Source organism: Oncorhynchus nerka, linkage group LG13 (assembly GCF_034236695.1).
Source record: "Oncorhynchus nerka isolate Pitt River linkage group LG13, Oner_Uvic_2.0, whole genome shotgun sequence".
NCBI lineage: Eukaryota > Metazoa > Chordata > Actinopteri > Salmoniformes > Salmonidae > Oncorhynchus > Oncorhynchus nerka.
Window position 1 is genome coordinate 71,806,406 of NC_088408.1, and position 14,070 is coordinate 71,820,475.

The 14,070-nt window shown below is 40.8% G+C and overlaps 1 long non-coding RNA gene across 1 annotated transcript; it reads left to right on the forward strand.

Annotated features, from left to right (window-relative positions):
• Window positions 1-318: 318 nt before the first annotated feature.
• LOC115131949 (uncharacterized) lies at window positions 319-11,494 on the forward strand. The gene is made up of 4 exons (XR_003864018.2): window positions 319-565; window positions 693-802; window positions 1,969-2,583; window positions 4,679-11,494. It is a non-coding gene; the product is annotated as an uncharacterized LOC115131949 (long non-coding RNA).
• Window positions 11,495-14,070: the final 2,576 nt, after the last annotated feature.

The following is a 14,070-nucleotide window of genomic DNA, read 5'->3' on the forward strand; positions in this document are numbered from 1 at the left end:
GATGAGGCCATTATTTAGAATAGATTATAGGGGTTCACACATATAGGAGGGTTCTTTCTTTCAATTTCCCCATGGCACTGTGCAGGCAAGGCTAATCATATGATAATTTCTTACCAAACTGGACACTATATGGGCTAAAATGGCATTGGCCTAGACATCCCCGTATTATGTGTTTCATTCTATTGTATTCAGACTCACTGCAGAGAGAATATTGTTTTAGCCATAATCTGTAGCCAATGTGAAAACGCTTGGATGGCGCCTACAGGCAGGTTTCTGGTTACCGAGGGAACGCAGATGGTAGAGGAGACTGACGGGCATTCATTCTGTCATCAGTTTGCATTACAATAGAACGTACTCGTAGATCTGTGGCAGCTGGAGTCCGTAGCCTACAAGCGCTCGCATACAAAATACAGACATCTGCGGGTTAATTCCTCGTGCCATCCAAACACTCCTTTGTCCAGGCTTCAGTCTTGTTATTTACTTTCCATTATTAACCGCCCATCAGAGGCAGCTGCTCCGCTCTCACCCGACCTCTCTGCTCAAGGCAAACTGACGCACTCCACGGGTAAATTGGAATAGGTTTTTGTGCGCTCTGCATCACAAAACCATTGATGATAAAGATTCGCTTTTCATTCAGAATATCTATACTATATATCACTGACAATTTTGTACATCGCTCATTCTACCCGAAGAGGATTAGTCGGACACAGTTGGAGCCCTTTATCGCGCCATCCTTGCTGACACAGATGGTGCGAGACAGGTGCATTTTGGACCGATGGTCAAACTTGCATCAATGCAAAAGGTAAGAGACCACTGACCGATTTTCTATCTTCTGATATTCGTTTAAAAATATGTTTAATTCTTCATTTTAATCTGTGAAACGCTCCCAAAACCGTAGCTTCAGACAGCCTACAATTATTGTCCCATTGCCTGGTTTCTGTCCTGGGGAGAATAATACCCGTGATCATTATGCTGAAGAGAATATAGGGTGAGAAATTATTAAAACAGTCATAATGTATGGTGTTCAATGCTTTTAATCATCATTTAATCATCAATCTGTGTGACGACGCTTCATTCTGAGGTGCATTTGGAAAGTGTCTTGTAACACAACGTACAAAACAGTATGAACATGAAATGGTCGGTAATTTAGATATAATTACACATTTAGATAGCTGGCTAGACTAATTTACTAGTCAAATTTGTTTTTACTGACATGGGATAATTGAGAGACTTTCAGTGACAGGCATACACTGAGTATACAAAACATTAAGAACACCTGCAGTTTTTCCATGACATAGACTGACCAGGTGAATTCAGGTGAAAGCTATGATTCCTTATTGATGTTAAATCCACTTCAGTCAGTGTAGATGAAGGAGAGGAGACAGGTTTAAGAAGGATTTTGAATCCTTCAGACAATTGAGAGATGGATTGTGTATGTGTGCCATTCATAGGGTGAATGGGCAAGCCAAAATATTGTAGTGCCTTTGGGTGGTTGGGGGGTTGCAAATCAATATAAGGAAGGTATTCTTAATATTTTTTACACTCGTTGTATATGCGGATTTATGAGAGCTGAATACCATTTCAACGCCCCCATTTCAGTTTAAAGGCAAATCTCTGCAGGACCAACTAGTCTAGCCCTACATAGTAAATAATTTAGACATTCGAATGCAGCAACAGCACAGTGAGTCAGCTACCACTGTATCATATGCCTTGTTCGTTTAGGCTAGCTATTCTGTTCCATGATGGAGATAAATAAATAATTATAGGATATGCCTATACATCATACATTTTTCTTTGAGGAGAAATTCATGCCTGCGGCCCCTCTACCACATCAGTTTGTGATGAAGCAGGGGCCGGGTGCATCCATCTAGTTTTACTAGAAACAGTTCTTATCTCACCCTGTCCACCTCCACTGCTGCTGTTTAAATAGAACAGTGCTGCTGGCTAATGGATGCCCTCTGTCTACAGTGGCCAAACCCACAGCCCAGCTGGCAGGACGCACGTCCCCATGACAACTGAGATTCCCTGGGGTCCCTGATGGACTGATGAATACAGGAGTAGGGAGACAGGTATGCGTCCAGTATATCCACACATATCGAAGGGGTTCTTCTAAAGACAGAGGATTAACCACTACTATTGGTGGTAATGATGTCTTGTATGTTCCGTTCCTCCATGAAATTTGTATTGACTATTGTTTTTATTAGGGGAGCTACCGAAGCAAGATATTCATTTCAATTAGGTCAGTGTAAGGTAAAACATTTCAAATAAGATTAAAAAAAGGTTAATCAGGTCAGTTAGTAACTGTTCCTAATCACCTATGAATTTTATTAACCCCTTCCCTCCTGCATCCCATGGTATCTTTAGGCAGTAGTCAAGTCCAATGGTCCAGCCTCTCTTTGGTAGGGTTTTGGGGGCAGGTGTTCCAGGGGGTTGCGTTCCACTTTCTGCTGCTTGCTGCTCTGTGTTTCTCTCCAGATATGCTGAGGAGGATACTGAGATGGTGCCAGCCGTCAGAGGCCATTTAGACGAGTCAACAACATGACCAGACTGATAGTGCTGTCTACAAAGCTGTTTTCTAAACAGGTACAACTATTTCTCAAACTAATTTATTTTCGTTGAAGTCATTGATTAATCAAGAATGTATATTTGTTGCCAATCTATATTCAGAGAGAGCCAAAACCCTTTCAAATGCCCTTGTTAGAAAGACAATCCAGAAACCTATGCTGAGGTGGACTCTCTTCCCCCGATATGCCTGTGAGGTTTTGTTAGAATATTGGCATTTGAGCAAATGAGACCTCTCGTTGCACACTGGTTCAAGGGCCTTCTACTGACACAAAGACCAGTGCTGCGTTTGAGGATGTACTGTACAGTATGTTCTCATGCCAAGAGAGAAGGTTCATGCTGAGCGATAAGTGCTTTTTGAAGTTGGTTCGATTATTAAAATATTATCTCGTTCTTATCTGATTTAAATATTTTTTTACATTAATTAAACGCATTATGGAATAATGGCATTCAAATGATTTTAGAGTTTTTAATGGAAATTCCAAACCCCACAATAGTGAACCTTTAATTGCCAAAACATTGAACATATTCCATTGTCTCTGTCAGGTCCACATTGGGTAGACATCAATAGAAAAATAGTAAATTACTATGAAATAATACAATATTTCAGTAGTGTATATTACTTCGTTTTTATTTGATGACTTTATTATTTTTAATTCCTTAAAGCAGTGGTATTGAAACTTTTTCAGCAGGACCCATTTTTGTTGCCATTATTTCTGGGGACCCCACTGCCTTAGTCATAGTTCATCTCTGCTTAGGCAGTAACAGCCAGCCAGCCAGACAACCATCTAATGGTATCTCTGTGCTCCCCATACTGTACTACTGGCTTTAGTCATCTTATTTAGCTAGGCTAGCCTGCCTAGCTGTCTGACAAAATCATTTTACTGGTTCTTCAAAGTAGATAAGGCATACTTTCACGAATGGTCTCTATCCCTCTCGTTGTTGTGTTGTGTACATTCCTCTCTCATGCGGTCTACGCGGTCTGTGTGTATCTAACCTGATCTATCCACTGAGGTATAAAGAAATGGAGAATGTGTCCAAGATGTCTGACTGTTGTTTTCAAGGTAATCTACTCACGTTCGCTTACGCCGATTCATGGACTGTCTATATCCGGGTTGCATCTGGTTTAAGTGGACCAACATCACATGCACACTAGCAATCAATGAGCACAGGGAGCAGCATGAGCAGCGGTGACATCATCACGTCATCCAAAATTGTGGCAGACATTGGATGAATATAACATTTTAATATTTTCGGCTGTGAGTGATCTAAAAGAGAGGGTATATGATAGGAAGGGTGACATGGAAAGTAAGGGATTAGTTTAGTGTGTTAATTTATAAATCCACCGCATTATAACAGTGCAGTCACCCTATACTGTCACAGAGAAGAGGTGGAGAGCAAAACAAATCTGAAAGTAGAGCCATAACTAAATCAGATTTGTCTAATCTGCTTTCATGGCTGATTATCTTTAATATATGACGTATGCCAGATCAGCCTATAAAATATGTTTGGTTGGGTCAGGTCAACCAAGAGCTAGAGAAAAAGAGGCTGTGGAAGGGTAGCCTACATATGTGCTGAGAGTGGAGTTGAGGGTGGGGGACCGTGGTGTGGGGGAGATTGTCCTCACCAAGGCAACACAAACATATTCTGGATCTCTCTTTGCAGAAGCTTTAAAGCTTAGAATCCTGCCCCTGGCCAATAATCCTGATTTCATGCATTTCACAGATTACACACACACACACACACACACACACACACACACACACACACACACACACACACACACACACACACACACACACACACACACACACACACACACACACACACTCAAAGAGCCCTCTTGACTTTAATTTTTTGCGACAAAATGTGTGACATTTCGGGTGCAGAATTAATGTCTGTTGTCCTCTTCACCCCAGCACCATGTCAGCCTAAACTAATGGCTGCTACTCTGCTCCCTCCACCTGTTTTAGTTGAGGCGTCACTTCTACTTTGCGCCTGTCAAACTGTCTGCTATTCAGTCCATCAGTCTTTCTCTGCTGCTCAGTTGTCTACACATCTTGTGTAATGTAGAACAGAACTCAGTGACTGTGTTGTCATGTCATCTCCCCTGCAGTTGTCAACGCGGTTCATCCTTACCGAATTGGAACTGGGACGGGAACTGGGACCTATGGCTTTCACCCACTGACGAATGAACATTACTACAAGGCTACTGATGGAGCACACTTATTTTGCTATCGATTTGTGTTAGAAGGAGACCTTTCAGTGACCTTTCAGTGATTATTATTGTTATTATTATTATTTGGAAGTACCATTGGCACGTTGCTGGCCCCTTTAATTGTAGTCTATTTTATGCCGACGTCATTCAGGACGTCATTCAGGACCACATTTCATGCCATAAGAGAGACCCATAAAGGGTGGGGTTTTAGTGTTGTCTGATGCTTTGGCGCTTTCATTTCCTTAAATATTGTTTACCTGAGGGAGCTCTCTCCCCTCCTCTGTAAAATAACACTTTATCATCCCCTTCCACACTGTTCAGCTGATCAAAGCAGTGAGAGACTAACACCTTTCTCTGATGCCTGCTTCTCCTCATGCTGTCAGCACCTTTCTCTTCTCTGTAACCTTGGCAACACTTTTAACACCTTACTCACTTCCTTCTACATCTGATGTCTAACATGACTAACAAGGTTGAGTCTGCTAAGATGGCCTTCCTGCTAATTTAATTGATGTTTCCCGAAGTTGACTAGGCAAACCGAACAAGTGGGCTTGCATCCTCCCTTAAAAGATCTTCACTTGGAAAACAATAAAAAAGCGACAATAGTACCGATTGTCCATTTTGACATGCCGTAGCCAGTATAAACTTACTCAAAATATTCAGAATGAATCTAAGATAACTCAAGAAATCCGTCATACAATTTGACGTTTTTGCAGAGATCTTAGTCGCGCAATTTTACATCTAATTGAGATGTCTGGTGCAGTATTTCTCAATGAAAACATTTGCATGAAAACATGTCGTCTCTCGTTGAATTACAACAAAGACTTTATTGAAGAATCCCTACTGTTGACCAATCACCAACGAAGGAGCGTAGATTTCGGCTACCGACTTCGGCTTGCCTCTAGAAAAAAGATTGAGCTCGAACAGTCGAAAAAAACATTACTAAAGTCCAGAACTAACAAAAACATCACAAAATGATGTCATAATATATGCACAAATTCTATTGAACTGTTTTGGCTGGGAAGCATGCGGACGTCTTAACCCAGCTGACATACCCATACCACTCCAGCAGCTAATGCTTGTTATCGTTAGTCTACTCTGACGTTACAGGAGTGTTATGAGGATGTTACGACTTTAATAGGGTTGTGTTTGTGGCGGTGTTTGGATGGTCTCCCGAGGCCTGGTTTGTCTTGTGATTTCTGCATGTACTGCAACTCCCAATAACCTCAGCTAGAGTCATATAGAACTAACCAACACCAGAGTAATCCTGGTTTGCTAACCTGGACTAACAATCTAACAGTCACTAATCAAGCTAATCAACCAAACTAAACCCCAAGCCCCGTTGAGGGGAGGACGGCTCATTTGAATGGCCGGAACGGAGCAAATGGAATGGTATCAAACACATGGAAACCATATATTTGATGTATTTGATACCAGTCTATTCATTCTGCTCCAGCCATGAGCCCTTCCTCCCAAATTAAGGTGCCAACAAAGTCCTGTGGTGTAGGTGTACATTTTGAGTGTAAGAGTGTGGCTCTTAGTGTAATTAATTTCCTTACCCATTGAAACCAAACCCTCAGCTCTCTTGGCATTCCTTAATAAATACACTAACAAATACCCTCTAATACCTAACAGTACTAATGTCTGGTAACAGACATTTTGTTACTTACACTAACCTCTACTATACTAACTTGTACCTCTCCCATTTTCCTGAAACCTTTCTTCCACCAGACACAGATCACCCAAAATCATATACACTAACTATGTATTTATCTATCTGTCATAACCTTAAGCTCAGTAAGTTGCTTGTTGAGAGGTTTTACTTTTGGCCCCTAAAGCACAACGGTGAGAATGATTCCAGGATCTGGGATGGGAAGCTGGATTAACCAATAGATTTAAAGACAAAGCACACCTACCTACCTGTAGCTCACTGGGTTGACCACACACTTCTGCTCAGGGGGACGCCTAAAAACATGTTACGAATGTTTCAGTAACTATGCTAAAGATGATTATTTTTTAAGTTGTCCATCTTAATAGTTGAACAAAGAATGGCTGACAAATGTTTGTCCCCCTGTCCATTGTGTGGCCAACCAGTGCTTCGTTTGTAGCCTGCATAGACACATGTGTATTCTCTTATTATATAAACCAAAGCAAATAGCAACCCTTACCTGCTTTACTACTAACTGAGTGGTGACTGGTATATGAACAACAACCCTGGATAAGGCCTAACACTTTGGCTATTGATTTCTTGCTCTTACAGTATGTTAGTATCTTCTCTCAGACTAACACGTGGTGCTTCTTTCAATGAAGTCTAACCATACTGTGACCAACTTATCACCCATCACTTCTCCCTGCCCCTTGGTGAGATCAAACAGCATCTAGTAGGCCATGCAGTATCGTTTCTTTACTTCCTGAGTCGTCATGAGGATAGACATCCGTGTTCTTGATCATGTGACACTTTACTTAACCTGCACTAGAGTGAGAAAGCACTAACTATTGGGCCATGAAACAGCTTCCCAGAAACTAACAAACTAACTAACCTACTAATTAACTAATTATCTAACAAACTAACTGAAATGATTAATTGTGTGCTGAGAGTTATCAAGTTTGGAGGTTTATGTTCAGCAAGCCATCCCCCTCTCTGGTGTGTGTGTGTGTGTGTGTGTGTGTGTGTGTGTGTGTGTGTGTGTGTGTGTGTGTGTGTGTGTGTGTGTGTGTGTGTGTGTGTGTGTGTGTGTGTGTGTGTGTGTGTGTGTGTGTGTGTGTGTGTGTGTGTGTGTGTGTGTGTGTGTGTGTGTGTGTGTGTGTGTGTAATGTATGCTGCAACTAGCTCTGACAGTCTCACGTCAGAATTAGACGTTCATCCATGTTTCTCAAACATCACATTTCAAATTTCTTCCAAACTTCAAATTTCAGTGTTTAAGGCTAAGGTTAGGTATTAACTACGAATGGTTAAGGTTTGGAATAGGCTTAAAACAAAAATCTCAAAAACAACTTCATATTCAGGGATTTGAACACACAACTTTTGGGACACGAGGCAGATGCCATTTGCTATCTGCCATCCCCACCTATAACCCCCTAGATAAACTGAAACCTACTTGAATCTACCAGCGCTCACTGTTGCCCCTAGAGGCCAGTTTCCACATCATCTCCCGACGTCCTCAGACATGGACGGACGTTGAATACTGACTTGTATCAAGGGTGATCTGGCTAGCAGACCTGTGGTTATTAATACTAACCTGTACTGTGGATGATGTTGGCTGGGCTTGCAATTTCAAACACATTAACATGAACTACTATTTGCTTTGTGCACAGAGTCTGAGACAGAATCTTCTCCCATTTTCCTGAAACCTTTCTTCCACCAGACACAGATCACCCAAAATCATATATACTAACTATGTATTTATCTATCTGTCATAACCTTAAGCTCAGTAAGTTGCTTGTTGAGAGGTTTTACTTTTGGCCCCTAAAGCACAACGGTGAGAATGATTCCAGGATCTGGGATGGGAAGCTGGATTAACCAATAGATTTAAAGACAAAGCGCACCTACCTACCTGTAGCTCACTGGGTTGACCACACACTTCTGCTCAGGGGGACGCCTAAAAACATGTTACGAATGTTTCAGTAACTATGCTAAAGATGATTATTTTTTTAAGTTGTCCATCTTAATAGTTTAACAAATAATGGCTGACAAATGTTTGTCCCCCTGTCCATTGTGTGGCCAACCAGTGCTTGGTTTGTAGCCTGCATAGACACGTGTGTATTCTCTTATTAGATAAACCAAAGCAAATAGCAACCCTTACCTGCTTTACTACTAACTGAGTGGTGACTGGTACTAACAACCCCAGATGAGGCCTCAGAATTTGGCCATTGATTCTTTGCTCTTACGCAGGTTGACATTTATTGTCATGAGTCTTGTCCTGAAGGCAGAACTGACCGATTTCCCCTTAGATAGGCCAGCTGCAAAGTCAAAAATTGTCTATATTGTAAAAATAAACGTTTTTGCTTTTTGGTCATTAGCTCTAACAGTGTGGGTAAGGATAGGTTTAACATTAGGTTTAACATCAGATTTCATGACTTTGTGGTTGTGCTACCTAGTGACCCCTCTGCAGAGTGAACTCCAGAACAACATTCATGACAAAAAACACTAACCTGATGCTCTTACTAACATACTGTATCTTCTCTCAGACTAACATGTGGTGCTTCTTTCAATGCTGTCTAACCATGCTGTGACCAACTTATCACCCATCACTTCTCCCTGCCCCTTGGTGAGATCAAACAGCATCTAGTAGGCCATGCAGTATCGTTTCTTTACTTCCTGAGTCGTCATGAGGATAGACATCCCTGTGTCCTTGATCGCGTGACACTTTACTTAACCTGCACTAGAGTTAGAAAGCACTAACTATTGGGGCATGAAACAGCTTCCCAGAAACTAACAAACTAACTAACCTACTAATTTGACTAATTATCTAACAAACTAACTGAAATGACTAATGTTGTGCTGAGAGTTATCAGGTTTTGGTTCAGCAAGCCACCCCCCCCCCCCCCCCTGTGTGTGTGTACATTGATTCTCAAACTGTGTGCATGATGCCGTCATTGTTTTTGTCTGAATGAGTGTTAAGGATTCAGCATGCTCCAGCTCGGCTGGCGCCTAGCCAAATTCGGCTAGGTGAACCGAATGAGTGTGCTGCATACTCCCTTAAAAGACCTTTGCTTGAAAATGTGAAAAAGCAGCAATTATACTGTTTGTCAATTTGAGATGCCATAGCCATTACACACTTCCTTAAAATAGTCAGAATTAATCGAAGATAATTCAAGAAATCTGTCATTAATTTAGACTTTTTTTGCAGAGGAGATCTTAGTCATGCAATAGTACATCTAAGATTTTTGGTGCAGTATTTCTCAATTAATAAATGTGCATGAAAACGAGTCGTCTATCATTAAATGACAACAAAGACTTTATTGAAGAATCCCTACGGTTGACCAATCACCGATGAATGGGGGTTATTTTAGTCTCAGAACTTCGACTTGCCTCTAGAATGTTTTGGTTGTGTCAGAACAGCCGAAAAAAGCCCACCGAAGTCCAAAACGAACAAAAACGTCACATAATGTCTTCATAATATATGCACAAACTCTTCTGAACTGTGTCGACTGGGAAGCATGAGGACGCCTTAAGCGTGTATGTTTTTCTATCCGTTTTTTCTATGGAGTAACGTTATGCTATAGCAATGTTGTCTTCATCCACTATTTACACAAATGACTGATGATTGGCTGATGATAAAATTATTGTAGAGGCTGTTTTGTTATACTTCAGTGCGGCTTTTGACATTATCGATCATAGTCTGCTGCTGGAAAAACGTATGTGTTATGGCTTTACATCCCCTGCTATATTGTGGATAAAGAGTTACCTGTCTAACAGAACACAGATGGTGTTTTAATGGAAGCCTCTCCAACATAATCCAGGTAGAATCAGGAATTTCCCAGGGCAGCCCGTTACTCTTTTTAATCTGTAGTAATGACATGCCACTGGCTCTACTCAATTGCGGATGACTCAACACTATACCCATCAACTACTACAGCGACTGAAATGACCGCAACACTTAACAAAGAGCTGCGGTTAGTTTCAGAATGGGTGGCAAGGAATAAGATCGTCCTAAATATTTCTAAAACTAAAAGCATTGTATTTGGGACAAATCATTCACTAAACCCTAAACCTCAACTAAATCTTGTAATAAATAATGTGGAAATTGAGCAAGTTGAGGTGACTAAACTGCTTGGAGTAACCCGGGATTGTAAACTGTCATGGTCAAAACATATTGATACAACAGAAGCTAAGACGGGGAAAAGTCTGTCCGTAACAAACAGCTCGGACACAGTTCAGACACCCATGCACAAGACATGCCACATGAGGTCTCTTCAGAGTCCCCAAGTCCAGAACAGACTATGGGAGGTGCACATTACTACATAGAGCCATGACTACATGGAACTCAACATCAACATCAAGTAACTGATGCAAGTAGTCAAATTTGATTTAAAAAACAGATAAAATACACCTTATGGAACAGCAGGGACTATGAAGCAACACAAACATAGGCACATACACTTAAACATAGGCACACACACATATACACACACACACAATAACATACGCACAATACACACACATAAACAGGGATTTTGTATTGTACATATTTGGTAGTGGAGTAGGAGCCTGAGGGCACACAGTATGTTGAGAATTTTGTTGTGAATGTATTGTAATGTTTTTAAAATTGTACAACTGCATTAATTTTGCTGTTTGGCAGCAGCTAATGGGGATTAATAGTAAAAACAAATGCACATTTAGAACTGATTTAGCAAAAACTAAGACCACATTTATTATACAGACTCAACTGTCAAAGGTGGGTTCTATTCTTGGATAAAGACAAGCTTCTTATGGCTTGACAATCAAATTGTGTGATCAAACGATGAAGCAGTTTTGCTTTGGAGGACCTAGTGTCTTTCAGAGTAGCTTCAATCAAAAGCGTCACTAGTCAACACAGTGTCTAAGTGGTTTTGATCCTTGTCCTTTGTGTGGTGTCACTACAGAATTATTCACAAAATATGGCTGGGATGTTGAAAAACTGATAATATTCTTACTATCTTTTATTTCATGTGCTGTATTGATAAAACATATTTACCATGCCCTTGTCTCTGTTGAATAAACTATTTAAAAAAGTACTTCTTTGTCTTGTGTCTTCCCTCTACAGTATTTATTTTTGGAATGTTCCAAAAACATTCCCCTGAGCCTGGTGATTCTTGGACCGATTTTAAGTTCAATAATGATTTTTCTTGAAGTATATTATCACCCTGTGAGCTGGTTGCCACTTTACTGTGTTCTCTCTCTGTATTCCAGTGTGTGAAAATCCCCCATGGAGGCTCTCTCATATTGTCTTCAGGAGGCAGCATTCACACAGTCACAGCTAGCCAGCCACTCCTCCCCCGGGCTGCCTAGCCCACCCCAGCATGCCTCTGTGGAGTGATAGACAGGTGACTGGGGCTATGTATTTGGTCCCTGATTGCAGTAATCATAGCGTAGTGTGATTACTACCACAGCGTGTTTGACACATGCAGAGCCCTTAATATTCACAACGCTGAAAAGCGCCTGTGATTAACAACCCCCTTCAAACTGTGAGGAGCACTTCAACAACAATGTCCATTCAAGAAAGCATACTTTCAAGATGCCAGATTGTCACTTTTTTTTTTTTTTTTTAACATCATAAGTATAATATTTGTAACTTTTTGTAATGGTCAAAATGTCCACAAGTTGACAGTAACTTACCCAGGAAATTAAATATTAAATTGTGTCTTTGTGAGACATCATCTGGTTGAATGACTTATAATATAAAGAAATCAGGGTATATGTACAGTACCAGTCAAAAGTTTGGACACACCTACTCATTCAAGGGTTTTTATTTATTTGTACTATTTTCTACATTGTAGAATAATAGTGAAGACATCAAAACTATGAAATAACACATATGGAATCATGTAGTAACCAAAAAAACTGTTAAACAAATCAAAATCTATTTTAGATTCTTCAAAGTAGCCACCCTTTGCCTTGATGACAGCTTAGCACACGCTTGGCATTCTCTCAACCAGCTTCATGAGGAATGCTTTTACAACAGTCTTGAAGGAGCTCTCACATATGCTGAGCACTTGTTGGCTGGTTTTCCTTCACTATGCAGTCCAACTCATCCCAAATCATCTCAATTGAGTTGAAGTTGGGTGATTGTGGAGGCCAGGTCATCTGATGCAGCACTCCATCACTCTCCTTCTTGGTCAAATAGCCCTTACACAGTCTGGAGGTGTGTTTTGGGTCATTGTCCTGTTGAAAAACAAATAATAGTCCCACTAAGTGCAAATCAGATGGGATGGTGTATCGATGCAGAATGCTGTGGTAGCCATGCTGGTTAAGGATGCCTTGAATTCTAAATAAATAATACACATTGTCAGTAGCAAAGCACTCCCACAGCATCACACCTCGTCCTCCATGCTTCATGGTGGGAACCACACATGCAGAGATCCGTTCACCTACTCTGCGTCTCATAAAGACATGGCAGTTGAAATCAAAAATCTCAAATTTGGACTCATCAGACCAAAGGACAGATTTTCACCGGTCTAATGTCCATTGCTCGTGTTTCTTGGTCCCAGCAAGTCTCTTCTTCACATTGGTGTCTTTTAGTTCTGGTTTCTTTGCAGCAATTTGACTATGAAGGTCTGATTCACACAGTCTCCTCTGAACAGATGTTGAGATGTGTATTTTACTTGAACTCTGTGAAGCATTTATTTGGGCAGCAATTTATGAGGCAAATTAACTTTAAACAAGGCACACCTGTTAATTGAAATGCATTCCATGTGACTACCTCATGAAGCTGGTTGAGAGAATGCCAAGATTGTGCAAAGCTGTCATCAAGGCAAAGGGTGACTACTTTGAAGAATAGCAAATATATTTTGATTTGTTTAACACTTTTTTGGTTAATACATGATTCCACATGTTATTTCATAGTTTTGATGTTGTCACCATTATTATACAATGTGAAAAATAGTACAATTAAAGAAAAACCCTTGAATGAGTTGGTGTGTCCAAACTTTTGACTGGTATTGTATATAAGTACACTTCTTTAGAATAATAGTGTCCAAGGCATAGAGAATCATAGAGGACTCTTGGGTCCAAAAGCTGGTACTAGCATGGGTGCGACCACTGAGGACTTTCATTTTTGAAGTTGTCAACCGGGTGGGACTTCCTATGGGTTAAGGAAGGATCTCGTAATTGAATTCAGGTCATCAGAAGGGATCAACCTATGAATTATACCCATGAGAAAACATTCCAGAACTGCAGGTGGCAGTAAATCATCAACCTTGGCTTCACACCTGTTCAAACAACACACTCCAGGTGGCAGTATGCACCCTTAAGTTTGTTTACCAACTCATAGAAGTAGTAGAATAAGAACTTTGACTATGTCAAAATGGAGATGGTCTCAATGGCGCTGCCTGTGTGCACACAGGACAGATACAAAGAAGAGTGCTCTATCATGCTCTATGGTCCAAGGTCTCCCCCACCCTCCAAGTCTTGTTATCATATTTTATTCTTAGTGTTTAACAGCAGGGGGCAGTAACGCCCCAGGTAAGGCAGATGCGAATAAGCCTGGCATGCTTAGATCACACTCTCTTCTGGTCGTGATAGCTCAACTGCTTGGTCATAACCCACTGGGCACACACTGGCTGAATCAACATTGTTTCCATGTCATTTCAAT